The sequence below is a fragment of the Apium graveolens genome, chromosome 9 (genome assembly GCF_009905375.1).
Source record: "Apium graveolens cultivar Ventura chromosome 9, ASM990537v1, whole genome shotgun sequence".
NCBI lineage: Eukaryota > Viridiplantae > Streptophyta > Magnoliopsida > Apiales > Apiaceae > Apium > Apium graveolens.
In genome coordinates, this window is record NC_133655.1 from 33,890,930 (window position 1) to 33,910,109 (window position 19,180).

A 19,180-nucleotide genomic window follows, 5' to 3' on the forward strand; every position below is an offset into this window, starting at 1 on the left:
ATAAGTATAAGTGAATGAATGATTGATCAATTGGTAATGATATAAATAGAAGTGATTAAGGGTTATGTAATAATAATTGATTGGATCGTTGATTGTTACTGATTATTTTAAGTAAAGGGATAGCGTATTTACGAATACGTCATGCCCGATTTTTTAGAGGAATGATAGATATGTATAAGGAGTACAGACGATAAGTTGTAATGAGACTTATATATAAGTCAGTCATGTTTGATTATGTGATTTAGTGATTACCTGTTATGTATTATGTATGATATAAGTATAATATAAAAAGAGGATAATATGATTGGGGTAGAAAGTTAGACGTTTTGAGAAACGTCAGCATTTGATGAGGTTCCGACTAGGGTTTATTTTGTGATTGTAGATTCGGAAAGCGAAGGAATTCATTCTAGGAAAGGCAAAGAGGCTCTAGGTGGCAGTAGCTCAGTTTCAGTGAAACAGGAAAGCTTGTGAGGCAAGTAACTCTGATTTCTTACTAGTTGTGATTCGATCATAGAGATTCAATATATTATACATTGATAGAATAGATGATCTTATTTATATAGTTGATGAATATAAATTAATAAACCTTGTTGTTGACCTATTTTATTTCAAATACCTTACCCTACTTTCATTATACCCTGTGTTCCATAAAGACCCTTGATCTTTAATATTTTGTTAAGCCCTGTTGTTTAATACCTTGTTTACCTAGATCTTTATAACAGTAAACCTGACGCTTATCAACGTATTGTTTCTTGAGAACCATCTTGTTAATGACTATAATAATATTTATGTTTAGTGATCATTTCCTCAATGTAAGTTTCCTCGTTTCAATTGCTTATTCCCCATAAATCCTTGAATTGAACCTAAGAATGACTTTTGACTTAAAAGAGTCCAAATGATTTCAGTTACTGGTAATGTTAAAAAGAATTTAGTTATCACTTCTGTGTTTTCCAATATAAAGGTTTTTCTAATGAATTCATAAAAATTGGATAGAGACGTAAGAGTTTAGTGGGACTAGTCCAGTCACTTAGGAGGCTAGCGGGCTAGTCCAGTATATAGGCTTGATAGGGATAAATAAATCCTAATTATGTAATTAAATATTACAGTAATTATACATGATTTGGGCTGCTAGGCCCAATAAGAAGATGTATGACATTCAGACCAAAAAGGTTAACACATTGATCAGGCCTGATGGACTAGATCAGGCCTGATGGAACAAAGAAGGCCAAAAAACCCTGAATATTAATTAATTTCGTAATTAATTAATAAAGAAAAAATCAGCTATTGAAAAGAGTCCCAATGAGGACATAAATCCTTGCAGATTAGCCTCTAAGGGACCTAGAAGGATAAGAAATCAGTTTCCTACTATTTAGGACCCCAAAGTCCATTCTAATTTAGAGACTTGATCACCAAGTCTCCTATACCAAGTCCAATTCAAGGACCACCAACATCTATATAAGGGGTCTCACCCCCACAAATAAGAACTATGTTTTTTGGCTTGATTCTCTAATTCACAGAGATACGTAGGCATCTCGTAAAGGCAGAGCTAAGCTACGAAACACGAGAGCAGCCATTAAAGGCCTTGAGCTCCCGAACCTTAGCAATAAATACAGCAAATAATAACCTTAGTTTTTTATCTATAACATTTGGCGCCATCTGTGGAAAAGCACAACAATAACCATGGCGAAAATACGGAGAACAGTTAGAGCCCTTGGAGGAGGAACACCAACGGGGACAACTCAAGTGATTTCTTCAACTGTGGAGGTACCTCCTCATTCAACCTAAGCAACCACGCAAGGAGAAGCCCAGATAGGGGCAACTGAACCTCAGCCACAAGGGACGATTCCCTCAGCTACTCAAGGTACGAATCCCCAAGTTCAACAAGTACAAGCACCTGTGAATTCTCGACCAATCGGGTATGAATATTCAACCATTGTTACTACTAACCCCCCTTATGGGATGCCCCTTTACCCCGAGGTTGGAGGAAGTGGACATGCTGGACGTAGTGAAGCACGAGGGAGCTCGCCCCCATACATACGAGGTTTGGCTCCTATCCCTGAGGATCAAGAATTTTCTGGTCCTTACACTGAGAGAGACTCCGAATCTTCAGATAATGAAGTAGCCCCAAGAAGGAGACGTGCTGGAAAAGAGCCGATGGCTGATGGTAGCCAATACCCTCAAAGCACCCAAGGGGTGAATCCCCAAGAAGTGCAGGAAAGAATCAGGGCTCACGAGGCTGAGATTCAAAGGTTGAGGCGCGACTTGGAGTCGCACCAAACTACCAGACCCCCAGTACCTTCTAGGGGGAGAAATCCTCCTCCTATCATAGACCTGGATGGTCCAGTACAGAGAAGGGCTGTTATCCCAAGGGCTGATCCAAGCAATCTTCTTCCCCTTGGAGATCCTGATGATCCTACTCCACCCTTCACTGAAGATATAATGAATTCCCATATCTCAAGGAAGTTCAAGATGCCAACTATAAAAGCTTTTGACGGCACGGGAGATCCCGCTAATCATGTTAGAACATTCTCTAATGCACTGCTGTTGCAGCCCGTGAATGATGCTATTAAGTGCCGGGCCTTTCCTCAAACCCTGTCGGGTATGGCTCAAAGGTTGTATAGTCATTTTCCCCCGAACTCTATTGGGTCATTCAGAGAATTAAGTCAGGCTTTTATTAAGCAATTCATCAGCGGGAGAGTACATAAGAAAAGTTCAGCATCTCTTATGAGTATTGTGCAGGGAACAAAAGAATCCTTGAGATACTATCTGAATCATTTCACAAAGGAGGCTTTAAAAGTCCCAGACCTTGATGATAAGGTAGCCATGATAGCACTGCAACAAGGAACTAGGGATGAGTTTTTCAAGATGTCCTTAGCCAAACGCCCCCCTGAAAGCATGTTGCAGCTCCAGGATAGGGCAGGGAAGTACATCAAGGTGGAAGAAAGCATGTGGAAGACCGTAGTGAGTAATGAGCCCACTGGAGGCAAGAAGCGAAAAACTGATCTAGAGTATATCGCTAAGGACAAGTATTCTAGAAACGAGCAAAACCCTGATTCAACCCCCAAGAAGGGAGGACCTGGGCAAAAGTTCACTGAATAAGCTAAGCTGAATGCTCCTAGAAGCCAGATCTTGATGGAAATCGAGAAAGATAGAGATATTCGTTGGCCTAAGCCCTTGAAGGTTGATCCTGCAAAGCTAGATAAAAGCAAGTATTGCAGATTTTACAAAGATGTTGGTCATGACACCGATGAGTGTAGACAGCTGAAAGATGAAATTGAGTTCCTCATTCGAAAAGGAAGATTGAACAAATATACTGGAGAAGGAGGGGATAGGAATAATAATGGAAGAAAGAACTTTGAAGATCGAAGGATGGACCAAGATGATCAGGGGAGGAATCCTCAGCTTAGGGGACCTGTGATAAATACAATCTTCGGAGGACCACGGCCCCGAGGGCCTGTGATAAACACAATCTTTGGAGGACAAACTGCTGCTGGGTTATCCAAGAACTCCAGGAAAGCGTATGCCCGAGAAGTTATGCATATTGTTGGGGAAGCCCCGAAGAGGGCCAGGATAGGAGTAACAATGTCTTTTGATGATTCTGATCTGGAGGGTGTGAAATTTCCCCATGACGATCCGTTGGTTATAACCCCGATAATAGGGAACAACCCAGTGAGAAGGGTCCTTGTGGATAATGGTGCTTCAGTGGATATCTTGCTCCATGACACGTTTTTGAGGATGGGATATAATGACTCCCAATTGACCCCAACCGACATGCCAATATATGGGTTTACGGGAGTGGAGTGCCCCGTAGAAGGGATAATCAAGTTGCCAACAACCATAGGACAGGAACCAAGGCAAGCAACTCAGATGTTGGACTTTGTGGTGGTGAAGGCCAGTTCGACTTACAACGCTATCATGGGAAGAACAGGGATACACGCCTTCAAGGCAATCCCTTCTTCCTACCATTCAGTTATGAAATTTCCTACCCGGGATGGGATTGGAGAAGAGAGAGGAGACCAGAAAATGGCTAGAAGCTGTTATGTGGCCTCTTTGAGGGCAGATGGAGTTGGGGGGCAGGTTCTTCCTATTGAAGATCTGGATATCCAAGAGAATGATGAGAAAAGAGGAAAGCCAGCAGAAGACTTGGTTTCAATTCCTTTAGCCCCCGAAGATCCTGAGAAGGTTACTTTTATTGGAGCAACGCTCGAGGAGCCCCTTAGAGGGAAGTTGGTGAATTTTTTGTAAGAAAATAGTGACGTATTTGCATGGTCAGCAGCTGATATGCCAGGCATAGACCCAGAACTGATTACTCATAAGCTGAATGTGGACCCAAATCGGAAGACAGTGAAACAAAAGAAAAGAAGTTTTACTCCAGAAAGGCAAGAAGTTATAAAACAGGAAGTGGAGAAGCTCTTAGAGGCTGGTTTTGTTGAGGAGATTCAATTTCCAGAGTGGTTAGCAAACCCTGTAATGGTGAAGAAGGCCAATGGAAAATGGAGGATGTGTGTGGACTTTACTGATCTAAATGATGCATGTCCTAAGGACTGTTTCCCGTTACAAAGGATCGATACTTTGATAGATGCCAGTGCTGGGCATGAAATGCTAAGCTTCATGGATGGATTCAGTGGATATAATCAGATCAAGATGCACAAGGATGACATTCTAAAGGTATCATTCATCACTGACTTTGGTGTTTATTGTTATCTAGTTATGGCATTTGGTCTTAAGAATGCAGGAGCCACCTATCAAAGGTTGGTAAATAAAATTTTTAAGAATCTTATTGGCAAGACTATGGAAGTTTATGTCGATGACATGTTAGTCAAGAGTCTAGTAAAGACTGACCATATAACCCATTTGAGGGAAGCTTTTGAGGTCCTGAGGTACCACAAGATGATGTTAAATCCCACAAAGTGTGCTTTCGGAGTAGGGTCTGGAAAATTTTTGGGATTGATGGTCTCCAAGAGAGGGATCGAGGCTAACCCCGATAAGATAAAGGCAATCCTGGACATGGAACCACTAACAAAATGTCAAGGATGTTCAGAAGCTCACAAGAAGGGTTGCTGCGCTGGGACGATTCATCTCCAAGTCAAGAGACAAATGCTTGTCATTCTTCAAGTCACTAAAGAATATTAAGGACTTTGTATGGAATGAGGAAAACCAGAAGGCATTCGAGGAATTAAAGAAATATATGGCTCAGGCCCCGTTGTTGGCCAAGCCAGCTTTGAATGAAGTTTTATTCTTGTACTTAGCTATTTCAGAGAGTGCCTTGAGTGCTGTATTGGTTAAGGAGGAACTGAAAATCCAGAAACCCGTATACTATGTCAGCAAAATTCTGCATTGTGTTGAGTTGAATTATTCAGCTATTGAGAAATTTGCTCTAGCCTTGGTAATGGCTTCAAGAAAGTTACAACCTTACTTATAGGCTCATCAAATTGAGGTGCTAATGAATCAGCCCCTGAGAAATATCATTCATAGTCCCAAGGCTAGTGGGAGATTGATCAAGTGGGAAATAGAGCTGGGAGAGTTCGACATCAAGTATAAGCCATAAACGGCAATAAAAGCCCAGGCATTAGCTGACTTCGTGGTGGAATGTACCATACCCAACCAAGAAGTCGGGGGGCAGGAAGATAACATACCTCAAGACAAGGAAGTTGATAAGGGGGATAAAGAGAAGGTTAATAAGGAAATAGAATACTGGGTTCTCTATTTTGATGGAGCATCAAAAACGAATTCAAGTGGAGCAGGTTTGGTTTTACAAAGCCCTGATGGGTTCTTAATTGAGTATGCCATGAAGTTAGACTTCCCAACCACAAACAATGAGGCAGAATATGAAGCTCTGATAGCTGGTCTTGGCTTAGCAGAGACACTTAGAGTCAAGAACTTAAACATCTGTGGAGACTCGAAGTTGGTCATATCCCAGGTGAAGGGAGAGTTTGAGGCAAGGGATGAAACGATGGCTAAGTATGTCCGCCTGGTAAGGGTCGTGATGACCCAATTTGATGAATGTCATGTAGAGCACATTCTAAGGGAGGAAAATGCTAAGGCAGATGCGTTGTCTAAATTTGCTTCATTTGAGACGGAAGAAAGTTCTGGAAGTGTATACTATCGCGTTTTGAAAACACGGAGCATTGATGTTAAGCTTGTGGCTCCTATAGGCCTGGGGACATCATGGATTGATCATATTAAGGCTCACATTCAAACTGGTTAGTTACCAAATGATGCTACTGAGGCACAAAAATTGGCTGTTCGAGCACTAAGATACTCTTTGATAGATGGAATTCTGTATAAAAGATCTTCCGTGGTTCCCTACTTAAGATGTCTCAGGCCCGATGAGGCTCGCTTGGCTCTTGAAGAAGTACATGAAGGCATATGTGGGCAACACTTGGGGGGCAGGGCCTTGGCTCATAAGTTAACCCGTTTAGGCTTCTATTGGCTAGAAATGATGGCTAATGCCAAAGAATATGTGAAAAAATGTGACCGCTGTCAGAAGCACGCACCAGTTGTTAGACAACCCCCCGAGATGCTGACCTCTATTAACTCGCCCATCCCCTTTGCTATGTGGGGAATGGATATACTAGGGCCCTTCCCCATGGTCACGGCACAAAGGAAGTTCCTGATTGTAGCCATTGATTATTTCACCAAGTGGATTGAAGCCAAACCCTTGGCCAAGATCACAACTAAGCAGGTTGCACAATTTATGTGGGAAAGTATTATGTGCCGGTATGGAATTCCCCGCATCATAGTCACTGACAATGGAACACAGTTCAACAACGAGGAATTCAAGAAATATTATGAGGAAAGTGAAATTGAGTTGCGATTCACATATGTGGCTCACCCGCAAGCCAATGGGCAAGCGGAAGTGGCAAATCAAATAATCCTGGATGGACTAAAGAAGAGGATCGAGAAGTCAAGGAATAACCGGGTGGATGAAATACTCCCTATACTATGGGCCTCTAGGACTACCTGTAGAGTCACGACTGGAGCAACTTGTTAGTGTATACTGAAAATATTTATTTGAAGTATGTACATTTATTTCTGGCCAGTTTATTTGAGAATCATTTGAATGTTTACATGTTGTCTAATATTATATATTGTGAACAATCTAGTATCAAATGGGATACAGAATATTAGATTGTTAAATACGGTTATATAATATAATAAGGTTCACAGCACAGGTGGTGTTAGACAATCCACTGGTATGGTTGTAGTATTATTTAGATTAGTTTATATTGACTAATAAATAATACTAGTATACTTTGTGTATATTGAACAGGATCAAATTTAGAATTGTTCCCTTAATACTGATTAAGAAGGAGAACTAAGATTCTATGTTATTATTAATGCTTAGGTTCTTAATCCGGAAATAGTAATCGACACGTGTATATTATTTACATGCTTTGATTTATATATGAAATAATTCTTTTGAATTATATCATTATATTTTGGGTGATGGAATTATATACATGGTGGATAATATTTATTGAAGGAATCCATGTCCCGATAATATTCGGGTTAATGATGTCCCCTTGAAAGCTCAAAAAGATTTAATTATGTGAAACCCTGCAGGTGGAATTTATTCTGGCATAATTAAATAAAGGTTGAGTGGATGATCAAGGATAAAAGATATTAATTAAATAAATTATCAGTAATTTATTTAATTAATGGACATATGATATTTTAAACATGGGGAATTTAATAAGCAAATAATATTGGAACCGAATTAATTAAATTACGGTATTAGGAAAGGTAGTGCAAATATTAATTCTTTAGTGGATTGAATTAATATTTAATTACATTGGGCTAGGCTCAAGATGTAATTAGAAGGCCCAACCTAATTATCCATGGTCCCTATTGTAGCCTATATATATTCTTATTCTCTTCTTGCTTGGAATTGTGTGAAAACATATTGTAGCCACCAAGGAGCAAGAAGAGAGGATAACTTGAGAAGGCGGAGGCCACACTTCGCTCAAGGGAATTTGGGAATACAATAGAAGAGCGTGGAATCAACCATTAACAAGGTAATCCTCTTTTCATAATTTTTATCGTAAAACGTAGTAACACCCTAAGTCCGTGGTTCCCAACACAACTCCCTTCATGTTAGCATATGGTGCAGAAGCAGTTGTTCCTGTAGAGATCTCACATTCCTCCCCCAGGATTCAAGCTTTCAATGTTGAGGAAAATGAAGAAGGGCAAAGGTTAGCCCTGGATCTAATTGACGAAGTACGAGATGAGGCACATGCGAAGATAGTGGAATATCAGAAAAAAGCTTCGTTCTACTACAACCTAAGGGTTAAAGAAAGGTTCTTCAAACAAGGTGACTTAGTCTTGAGGAAAGTGGAAGCTTCTGGTGTAGGACAGAAAGGGAAACTTGCCCCAAATTGGGAAGGGCCGTACAAAGTCAAGAGCGTTCAGGGTAGAGGAACCTACAAGCTAGAGACTATGGATGGTTTTGAAGTCCCGAGAACTTGGCAGGCCCAAAACCTGAAGGTTTACTATGTGTAGAACAGTTAAAGTACGATTCTCACTTGTCAGTATGACAAGTAGGTTTAAAAGCACCTTGAAGCTTTGCTTGCTTAGGATTTTTCTATATAGAAGCTATGTATAGATTTTATCAGGGTTGAACCCATTTCATGTAAGGTATCAAGAATACTAAGTTATAATATAAAGCCTTCGACTTAATCTCAGCTTATTAGATTGATGCATTGTGAAGGATAAAACCAAGTTATAGACTTGAGTTTGAAAAATTGAAAGAAAAAATACGACGATACTTGGGCAAAATATGACTGAAAATAATAAAAGTCAACTACAAAGTTCAATATTGTCTAAGAAAGAAGAAATACATAAAAACTTAGGCCTTGGAAGGCTGGGATTCTTCGGAATCACTATCCGAAGTATCCTCGGATGTCTCTTCAGTCGGTCCCTCAGAAGTCCCCTCGGAAGTCTCCGCAGAGGTTCCCTCGGAACTATCTTCGGGCTCTTTGGATGCTACAGGAGATGCTGGTTTAGGAGACGCCGGCTTTGGAGGCTCTTCTGCCCTGGCCTTCTTTATAACGGGCTCAGGCTCCTCCTCCGAAGAAGATTACTCCTCTTCAGAGCTGGATTCGAGCTCCTTTCTCTTTTGGTTTTGGCCTTGACTCCCCGATGGGCCGTCCTTGATCAAATCAGCGAGCTTATCTGTAACACCCCCAAGTGCTGGAACTCGCACAGGAAAGGGAAGGAGGACTGTTCAAAGACTTCTGGAAACTCATCCTGAATGGCCTCCACAGCGGCGTCACAGCCTTCCTTATAGCTGACTGGATGAAGGAGGGCATCATGCTCCACCATTAAATCCTTGAACTCCTGAGTGTCCATCCAGCCGTCAAAGGCTTTATCCTTTTGAGCCTTGAGGATAACATTTTCAGCCCGGGCCATTTCCAAGTCAGAAGTAGATGAGGCAAGTTGGGCTTCAAGGGCCTCTATTATTTGGTTGGCCTCCTCCAGCTTCTTGTTCGCATCCTCGAGGCCAATCTTCCAAGCCTTGGCTTGGTGAATCGCCCCTTGAAAATGGGCATTTGCCTATAAGATACACAGCAAAGGTAAGAAATGGAAAAAATCAAAAAGGTAAAAAAACTACGAATGGCAAAGGAAAAAGACGTACCGTCGCCAAAGCCTGAGCTCCGAAAAGCTCGTTAGCCTCCAAGTCCTGTTGAAGGACAAAGTCTTGATAGTCAACCGGGGAAATTGAATGCATAGACCATTCTTTGGCAAGCGCTGTGTTGCCAACAATCGAATCCTTGCCCCGGATTCCCCAAGCAGGTTGGAAGTAAGACCCTGGTTTTTGCTTGGTACGTAAAACTTGGCTGGGGCCTTCTTCGCCTGGTTCCTTTGCCTGGAGTAGGAACTCCGGGAAATGATCCCCAAGGCGCAGGTCTTTAAAGACCTTTCCAACATGCTTCATCCTGGTCGTTTCCAGGTCATTAGGCTTTGTAGCCTCCTCAATTTTCTCAGCCACTGCAACAAATAAGATAAGTGAGTTGAGAAGTTAGCAAAGTAGAAGATAGAAGGAACAAAAATAACTAGATAAGGAAGGAAACGTACTCTTCTTAGGGACGGGAGAAAGGCCGCGTTCTACAAGAACGGTCTCCCTGATAAGATCCCAAGAATGGGAAGTCCCATTATCTTGCGTAAGGAGGTTGAAAGCTCTGGTCTCCTCCTCAGAAAAAATTATATCGTTTGGGCTCCCATCTACGGCTAGCCCAAAAGACGAGCGAAATAGGGTGCCCCAATCGCCACCCTCCCAAACAACGAACAGAAAATATTTCTTTCACCCCAAGTTGTTGTCAGGGATGGACTTCCCGTTCACTATGTGGGGAACGGTTGGGCGCTGGTTTAAAGAAACCCACCCCGGATTCTTGTCAGGACTGTTCTTGAACTAGAAAATCTTTCTAAAAACAGCAACAGAGGTAGAGACATTGTGCTTGGCGCATTGCGATAGATAGCACATAATCAACCTCCAAGAGTTAGGAGGGGGTTGGCAAGTGCTGATGCCCACATCAGCTAGCAAAACGGGGATGAATGGGTGAAAGGGGAGTCTAATACCAGCCCTTAAAGTATCCATGTAGATGCATAGTGCGTCTTTCCTCCACTGACAGGCCCTGTCGGCCGGATCTGCAAGAACTAGCTTGAAAGGATCCTTGATTCTGAAATAACCGCTCAACTTATCCAGCTCCTTTGGATCCCACAAGGCACTGATATGGTTGTGCGCGTCTAGATGTGCATCTAACGGGTACTCGTCCCCTCGGGTGTTGATCATATCAATCAAGGAAGTGTACCTTGGCCGAATGGAGAATTCATTGGACTTTCTGGCCACATTCATCTTGGCCAAACGGGTCATTTTCTTATCAGCCATCTGGAAAAAAGGCACATAAGGAGACAATTTTAAAACGCAAACTATGCAAAAACAAGCACAAAAAGTAAAGGGAGAAGTCTTACCTAAAGTAATGCTCCTAAAAAAGGCTTTGGGGCTTAAGATACTCCGACCTACTGTTATTGCTCTGCGATTCTTAACAGAAGAAGAACGAAGGAGAATTTAGAAATGAGAAAGTGAGGAGCAGTAGACTCTACTCACTCCTTTATATAGGAGAAAAAGTGAAGTTGAAGGGACAAAAAGCCCAGTAAGGATAAAGGCCCAAAAAAAAAGCCCAGAAATGGAACATTCCAGAATATTTCAAGGAATTCCAAAGAAATTAAATAAAAATTCCCGAGAATTCTAGAGAATTCTAAAGAATGTGTTTTAATATATTAAGCCCAGATTAATAAGAGGCCCAATGGGAGGCCCAAATCCAATTAGGATTTGGAAAAACCCAAATCCAATTAAGATTTGGAAAAATAAAAAGTCCAAATCCAATTAAGATTTGGAAAATAGAAGGCCCAAATCCAATTAGGATTTGGAAAAATAGAAGGCCCAAATCAAAGCCCTAAAAAAGATAAGGCCCAATCCAAATTGGATAATAAGGAAGCCCAATATGACCAGGATTGAGGTCGAGTTCCAAGTCATGAATTCTGCTCGAATTCTTTCGAACAGACACACGAAAATTATGGGTATAATAGGCCAGGATTGAGGTCGAATTTCAGCTCGTGAATTCTGTTCGAATTCTTTCGAACAGACACCCGAAAATTATGGGTATAATAGAACTGGATTGAGGTCGAAAGCCAGACCAGGATCGAGGTCGAATTCCTGAATCAAGCACAATATTTTCCAAGAATAGGGTGCAGAAACCTAGACTAAAATCCAGGTCGAAGAATCGACTAGGATCCTGGTCGAAACCCAGGTCGTGAATCCTAGTCGAAATCTAACGACCAGGAAGCAAATAAGCACAGAAGTCTCGACTAAGATCTAGGTCGAAGGTTCGACTAGGATCCTGGTCGAAACCCAGGTCGTGAATCCTAGTCGAAATCTAACGACTAGGAAGCAAATAAGCACAGAAGTCTCGACTAAGATCTAGGTCGAAGGTTCGACTAGGATCCTGGTCGAAACCCAGGTCGTGGATCCTAGTCGAAACCAAACGACCAGGAAGCAAAGAAAGACACTAGTTTTCGACCAAAATCCAGGTCGAAGGTTCGACTAGGATCCTGGTTGAAAGCCAGGTCATGGATCCTAGTCGAAGTCCTTCGACCAGGATTGGAAAGCTGGCCCAAAATTCGACTAGGATTCAGGTCGAAATTTCGACTAGGATCCTGTTCGAAAAAGGGCTGAAAATTTGAGAATATTTGTGAAAAATTGCAGAAAATGTGAAAAAATCTCGGAAAAAAGGGAAAATTCCTGAAAAATACCAGAAAATTCCTAAAATTAGGGAGAAGGTAAGAAAATAAAAGGGGAAGTTTTTAAACGACCCTGAAGCCACGTACAAGACAAATCGTTGTAAGCGTGTAGGTCGCTCCACACTTTACGCAAAACGATACCCTGAAAGGGAATGAACGAACTTAACTTTTGTGAAATCTTATACGGTTTCCCAAAAGTTGGGGGGCAAATGATAGGGATAAATAAATCCTGATTATATAATTAAATATTACAGTAATTATACATGATTTGGGCTGCTAGGCCCAATAAGAAGATGTATGACATTCAGACCAAAAAGGTTAACACATTGATCAGGCCTGATGGACTAGATCAGGCCTGATGGAACAAAGAAGGCCCAAAACCCTAAATATTAATTAATTTCGTAATTAATTAATAAAGGAAAAATCAGCTATTGAAAAGAGTCCCAATGAGAACATAAATCCTTGCAGATTAGCCTCTAAGGGGCCTAGAAGGATAAGGAATCAGTTTCCTACTATTTAGGACCCCAAAGTCCATTCTAATTCAGAGACTTGATCACCAAGTCTCCTATACCAAGTCCAATTCAAGGACCACCAACATCTATATAAGGGGTCTCACCCCCACAAATAAGAACTACATTTTTTGGCTTGATTCTCTAATTCACAGAGATACGTAGGCATCTCGTAAAGGCAGAGTTAAGCTACGAAACACGAGAGCAGCCATTAAAGACCTTGAGCTCCCGAACCTTAGCAATAAATACAGCAAATAATAACCTTAGTTTTTTATCCATAACAAGGCTGAAATAATGTCATAGGTAGACCGGATGGAGGTCAGCACGGGCTGATCACCCGTATTATAGTTAAAAGATGGATAAGTCCAATTAAAAAAAGTTCTACGTTGTTTAAAATGATGAAAAGGGTTTTTATTATGCAATAAGCACTATTTCATGAATTGTAATTTAAATTTGTCTTATAATGAGTTGAAACTGACGTTTATTGATTAAAACATCTAGGAATTGTTGAAATCTATTGAGAACCCTATTATTTGATCCTAAAACTTAATGATCATCACTTGAACCTCAAATCCCTTAAATCCTTATCATGAGATCCTTTATTATATATATTGTAATACTACCACCTAGTTTATTGAGATTGAGAATGTTTTTATTGTTTTGATATTAGAACTGTATAATAGTTACTTGTTGAGCCGTTTAGCTCATTTATTTGTGTTGATCTAACCTTGACAATTTAGTAAGAAGATGGTCAGACTTAGGCGCACCGCTTGTCAGAGTGTTCTTGGCGGTCCCTATCGTACCTTCAGATTTCAGGTGCCAGATCATGTAGATGTTGTGTGAGGAATGAAGGTTAGTTAGTAAAAATTAAAATAGCTGGATCAAATACTTTTGGGTTATCTGTCGATTCCAATTCGGAATCAAATAATTTGGATTTATTTATAATAAGGGTTGTAATTATAATATTCTGGTTGGTAGTTGTAATCTTGTCACACACTTAGTCATGTTTAGATCCTAGTAGTTTTTGGGGTTTATGATATTTCTGCTGCTATATTATATTAGTTTATTAATGTTGTGGGTCCTTATTCCTAACCCCAAGTTTGAGGGCGTCACATTCTATTTAAAATTAGTCAACCTATTTTTAGATATCTTGCTAGTAGTCAACATGACTTGGAATTTCCAAAAACTTATAAACCTCTAAGGAATTACAGTACACAAAAATGTGCTCTCGTGTTTCATAGCTTAACTCTGCCTTTACGAGATGCCTACGTATCTCTGTGAATTAGAGAATCAGGCCAAAAAACGTAGTTCTGATTGATGGGGTGAGACCCTTTATATAAATGTTCAATGTCCTTGAATTGGAATAGGGTTAGGAGACTTGTCGAACAAGTCTCAGACTTTGGATAGACTTTGAAGTCCTAGAATGAAGGAATCAGACTCCTTGTTGGCGTAGGTGCCCTCAAGGTTATCTTATATAGATTTATATCACCGATTGTACTCATTTAATGAGCTGTTAATCCTCCCTATTTATTAATTATGAAATTAATAAATAATCAGGGCTTTGGGCCTCGTTAATTGGGCTTCGTTATTGGACCGTATTAGGTCTAATTAATCAAACACTAATTATATTTCTAGGCTAATTTTAAGCCCATATCAAAGTTTTTTTAAAAAAAAAAATTGGTTTCTAGTTTTTATTCTATAATGGTTTAGAAAATTATTTTTCTAATTTTTCTGAAATTTTGAAATTTTTTGCTTATTTTTCCCTACATTTTGGGAATTTTTAGCAATTTTTCTGATTTTAGCCCATTTTTCGATTAATTAAATAATCAGAAAATGGGTTTTTTATGGTGCCATGCATCCTAGGCGTGGGTCACCCCCTCCTAGGAGACAATTTGTGAACCACTCCTAGGAATCATGTCTCCTAGGCGTGGTTTAGCTTCCCATAGCTACGATGCATCCTAGGCGTGGGTTACCCCCGCCTAGGAGACAGTTTGTGAACCCATCTAGGAAACATGTATCCAAGGCGTGGTTTAGCTTCGCATAGCTACAATGCATCTTAGGCGTGGGTTACCCCCACCTAGGAGACATCTTTTGAACATCACCTGGGAATTATGCTTCCTAGGCGTGGTTTGACCTTTAAAGCCCTCATAACTAGGCGTGGGTTACCCCCGCCTAGGAGACATCTTTTGAACAGCGCCTAGGAATTATGCTTCCTAGGCGTGGTTTGACTTTTAAAGTCCTCATACTTCCTAGGCATGGGTTACCCCCGCCTAGGAGATATCTTTTGAACAGCGCCTAGGAATTATGCTTCATATGCGTGGTTTGACTTTTAAATCCCTCATACTTCCTAGGCGTAGGTTACCCCCTCCTAGGAGATATCTTTTGAACAGCGCCTAGGAATTATGCTTCCTACGCGTGGTTTGACTTTTAAAGCCCTTATACTTCCTTCCTAGGTGTGGGTTATCCCCGCCTAGGAGACATCTTTTGAACAGCGCCTAGGAATTATGCTTCCTAGGCGTGGTTTTAACCTTCAATTTTTTCTCCTTAATCTTCATTAGTCTTTCTCACCGTAAGGCGATTTCCGACCTTCTCCACCACCGTTTTCTGACTTTCTTTTGAAAGATTCCGTTTTTTCCATCTTTTCTTCATCGTAGCATTTTTTTATCACCCATTTTTTTAAATAAATAAATTATGAACTCATGTCATAATTTATTGTGTCAGCAGACATACTTAATTTTGTGCAATCGTGCATAATATAAATAAATGGATAGAAAATAATATTAAAAATTATTTTCTATTTTTTCCAATTAATTATATATTTAAATTCCTTAATTTTTAAGAAATTTATATATCAAATTACGAGTTTACTCTTAAGTTTTGTTGTCATCGGACATTAATTTATGCAATCGTGCATTAAATAATATTCTCTATTTTGAGAATTTTGCCTTCTTTTTTTTAATAATTTTTGTGCACCTCTATCCTACGTGTGGGTTACCCCTTGTGACGCCCTCCAAACCCGGGGTCTAGATTTGGGGGTCACTTGCCACTAAATTATAATAAAATAATCACAGCGGAATAATATAATAAATACGACCCCTTTACCTGCACTGGACCGATCATAGGTTATAGTATGGAACAGGCACTACTACAATTCAAGTGTTATTACAAACCATAAGTCTAATTAGTTTTACAGATTATTCAAATTTTATTACAAACCTCTAGACTATCCAAGTGTCCCAAAACAGTCTACCTGGAATACACACCACTATTTACAAGCACTCGACTTCTGACCAAACCTGGATCTCAAGCTTGCTCTGGCTTAGCTGAAAGATTAGATTGATAAACAAGTATGAGCGAAAGAAATGCTCAGCAAGCAATATAAAATGTACTTGTAATGATAAACCACATTCCAATAATAACTGAACAAAAGAATAAAAGCAGTAATATTTGATCATTAATAAAAACTTCACAAACAATCAACAATAAACGATAACTTTTAGATTGGAATCTAACTCCGACGGACGTACTATCACATGCTGATCAGCCCGTGTGATAGCACAAGGTCATGATTCATAGAAACATGTCCCCAAAATATGAGTACTCAATTAAAAAGGCAATATACCTGCCTGTGGCAAAATGGTGTCATAGTATTTCATATAACACATAGAAATAGCCCTCCGCTGGACCGTCCGTCCCGGTCACTTACGCATTCATCCAATCCATAAAACATTTTGATCAAAGGAGCCGAATCAAAGGACATCCTTAACCATATAACTCCCCATTTCTCATGGTCCAGAGTTATCTCAACAATCGATGGCGAAATAACTAGAATAATTAGTTATTCGCTAATCTCAATTCAATGTTCCACTGTATAGAGTGATTTATAGCGAAATATATAAAATGTTTAACTATTCTGAACTTAGAATAGTATGGAAATCGAAAGAATAAAGTTCAGAGTCAATATCAATTGAATGATAAATGAAGATAGAGGTACTTGCACAATATAATTCAAAATAAACGTCACTTGAACAATAAGTGAAATTAGGGGTACTTGCATAATATGAATCGAAATAAACGTCACTTGAATGATAAGTGAGGTTAGTGTACTTTCCTGGTATGCTCAATAACCTCTTACTTTAACTCTGCTTCTAACTGATGGCTACTATCTTCGTCTAACACTTGATTGCGCTCCTTGCTACTCGATTCTATAAACAAAAGGACTATCTTAAGTGACAAGGACTATCTTAAGTGACAGAACTAAACTCAATCGACGTAACTCTACGTCTTGACATCTACCCGACCGTTTATAACTAGCATGGCATTTTAAAACTGTAACAGATAGCATGTATATCACGTATCACGTAATCATGGTATTCGTATAGCACGTACTCACATATTTCATCTAATACATAAGTCAGATCATTAAGAGATACGTCTCAGTGCGTTCAGAATGAAAATCAGTTCAATATTAGCATTTACCGATCAAATACCGACTTAAGCTGATACACAAATCAAATGAGATTGCAATATAACAGAAATTAGGTCTCAAAAGTATTTTTATTGGAAGCGCAATATTTTTCTGAGTCTGTACGCGTTCGTTTTGTATTAAACGGACGAACGGTTTAATTATTATGAATAAAATAAGAAATAAATAGATTTAAATCAATTAATAATAATATTAATTGACTTTTGAAATACCAAAATATAATTTTTAAAACCTAAAAATAATTTTTAGGAATTATTTGAATTAATTATAAATAATTTACATTTATTTAACTATTTATAAATAAAATTAATTAATTAATTAAATTTTAATCAACTAATTAAATTTATAAATAATTAACTAAAATGAATTATAAATAATTAAATCAAATTGTATTTTTGAAAATAATTAAAGGAAATAATTTTAGAAATTTAAAATAATTCAGAATATAATTTTTAGAATTATAAATAATTATTAAATGATTTTTTTTTTTTGAAATTAAAATAAATGATTTTTCAAAATAGGAAATGTATTTTGATTTATTTTTAAAACAGAAAATTTCCAAAAACAAAATTCTGCAGAAACATTTTTGTAACCAGGAAATAGGTTTGAGGAGGATCTGAGGGCGGCGGGGGTTGAGGAAGACGACCGGAAACCGGTTGAAGGTCGACCGGAATCTGGGTTCTTCCCCAGAAACCGGCGACTTCGCCGTTTTCCGGCGGTCATTTGATCAGCCACCATACTACTGGGTTTCAGCTCGTTTTGACGCCAGAAAACTCCCCATCATCTCCTACGCACAACCAGAATCCTTGCACCCTTCAATCATCACCAGAAACGATTTTCCGGCCAAAATCCGAGCCCAACTCCGACGAACATATCGGAAAATCAAGAATCCAAGCTATCCTTAACCAAAATCAGTAATTCCAGTACCAAATCAAAGCTCATATCCATTACAACCTATTCTAAACTTCAAAATTTTCAAAAACATCAACAAATCACTCATAAATCGATTTAAAAATTCAAAAAAAACAATAATTCGACTTATCAATTCCTGAACTAAAACAAGTCAACCAAATACTCAAATCAATTCCAGAGATCATTTTAAAGCTATTGGTAACATCAAAATCAACCCAGAATCATCACAAATAAAAAAACGATTTCAAGAACAAAAGCTTAAAAATCGATTTTCATCATCAGCTCACCTCAGTTTGTGATTTTGGTACCAAAAGATCCGTCTCCTCGAGAGGATTGGAGTGATTACAAGAGCGTTAACAGAGGTTCAGTAAATCTCTCAAAATCAAGGGATTTGTGTCAAGAACAAGATTATACCCCCAAACTTTGTTCTTGCCTAATTCTATTTTCTGAATTTTTAATAAAATAAAATGAATAATTTAATTATGTTCAGCTATTTATATTAATTCTGAAATTATATCCCCAAAATAAATTAAGGGTGTTTTTATCCCTAAATTACAATAATTAGGGCCCCAAAATAATAATTACGGGGAATAATTTTAAAAACGATAAAATATAAAATTAATGTCAAAATTCCCCAAAAATTGTGAATAATTCGAAAATACAAAAATAATGGGTATTTGAAATACGAATAATTTTATAAAAATGAAAACGCGGATTTTGTGGGGTTTGATGTCCCGGTGGGGTCCCGGTCCGTTGATTTTTGAAAAACGGAACGATCCCTAAATTATCAGAAAATCCCGAAAACACGTAAAATACAATCACACGTATAAAATCAAATAAAACAGGTATCCTAATGAAGATGCTGATAATTACGCGTCCCGATTGCAGATAGATTCATATAATTGCAGTTTAAGCATATTTTAATCAACCGAAAACTTTTCTGGCCCGTACAGAAACATACATAACAGTTATA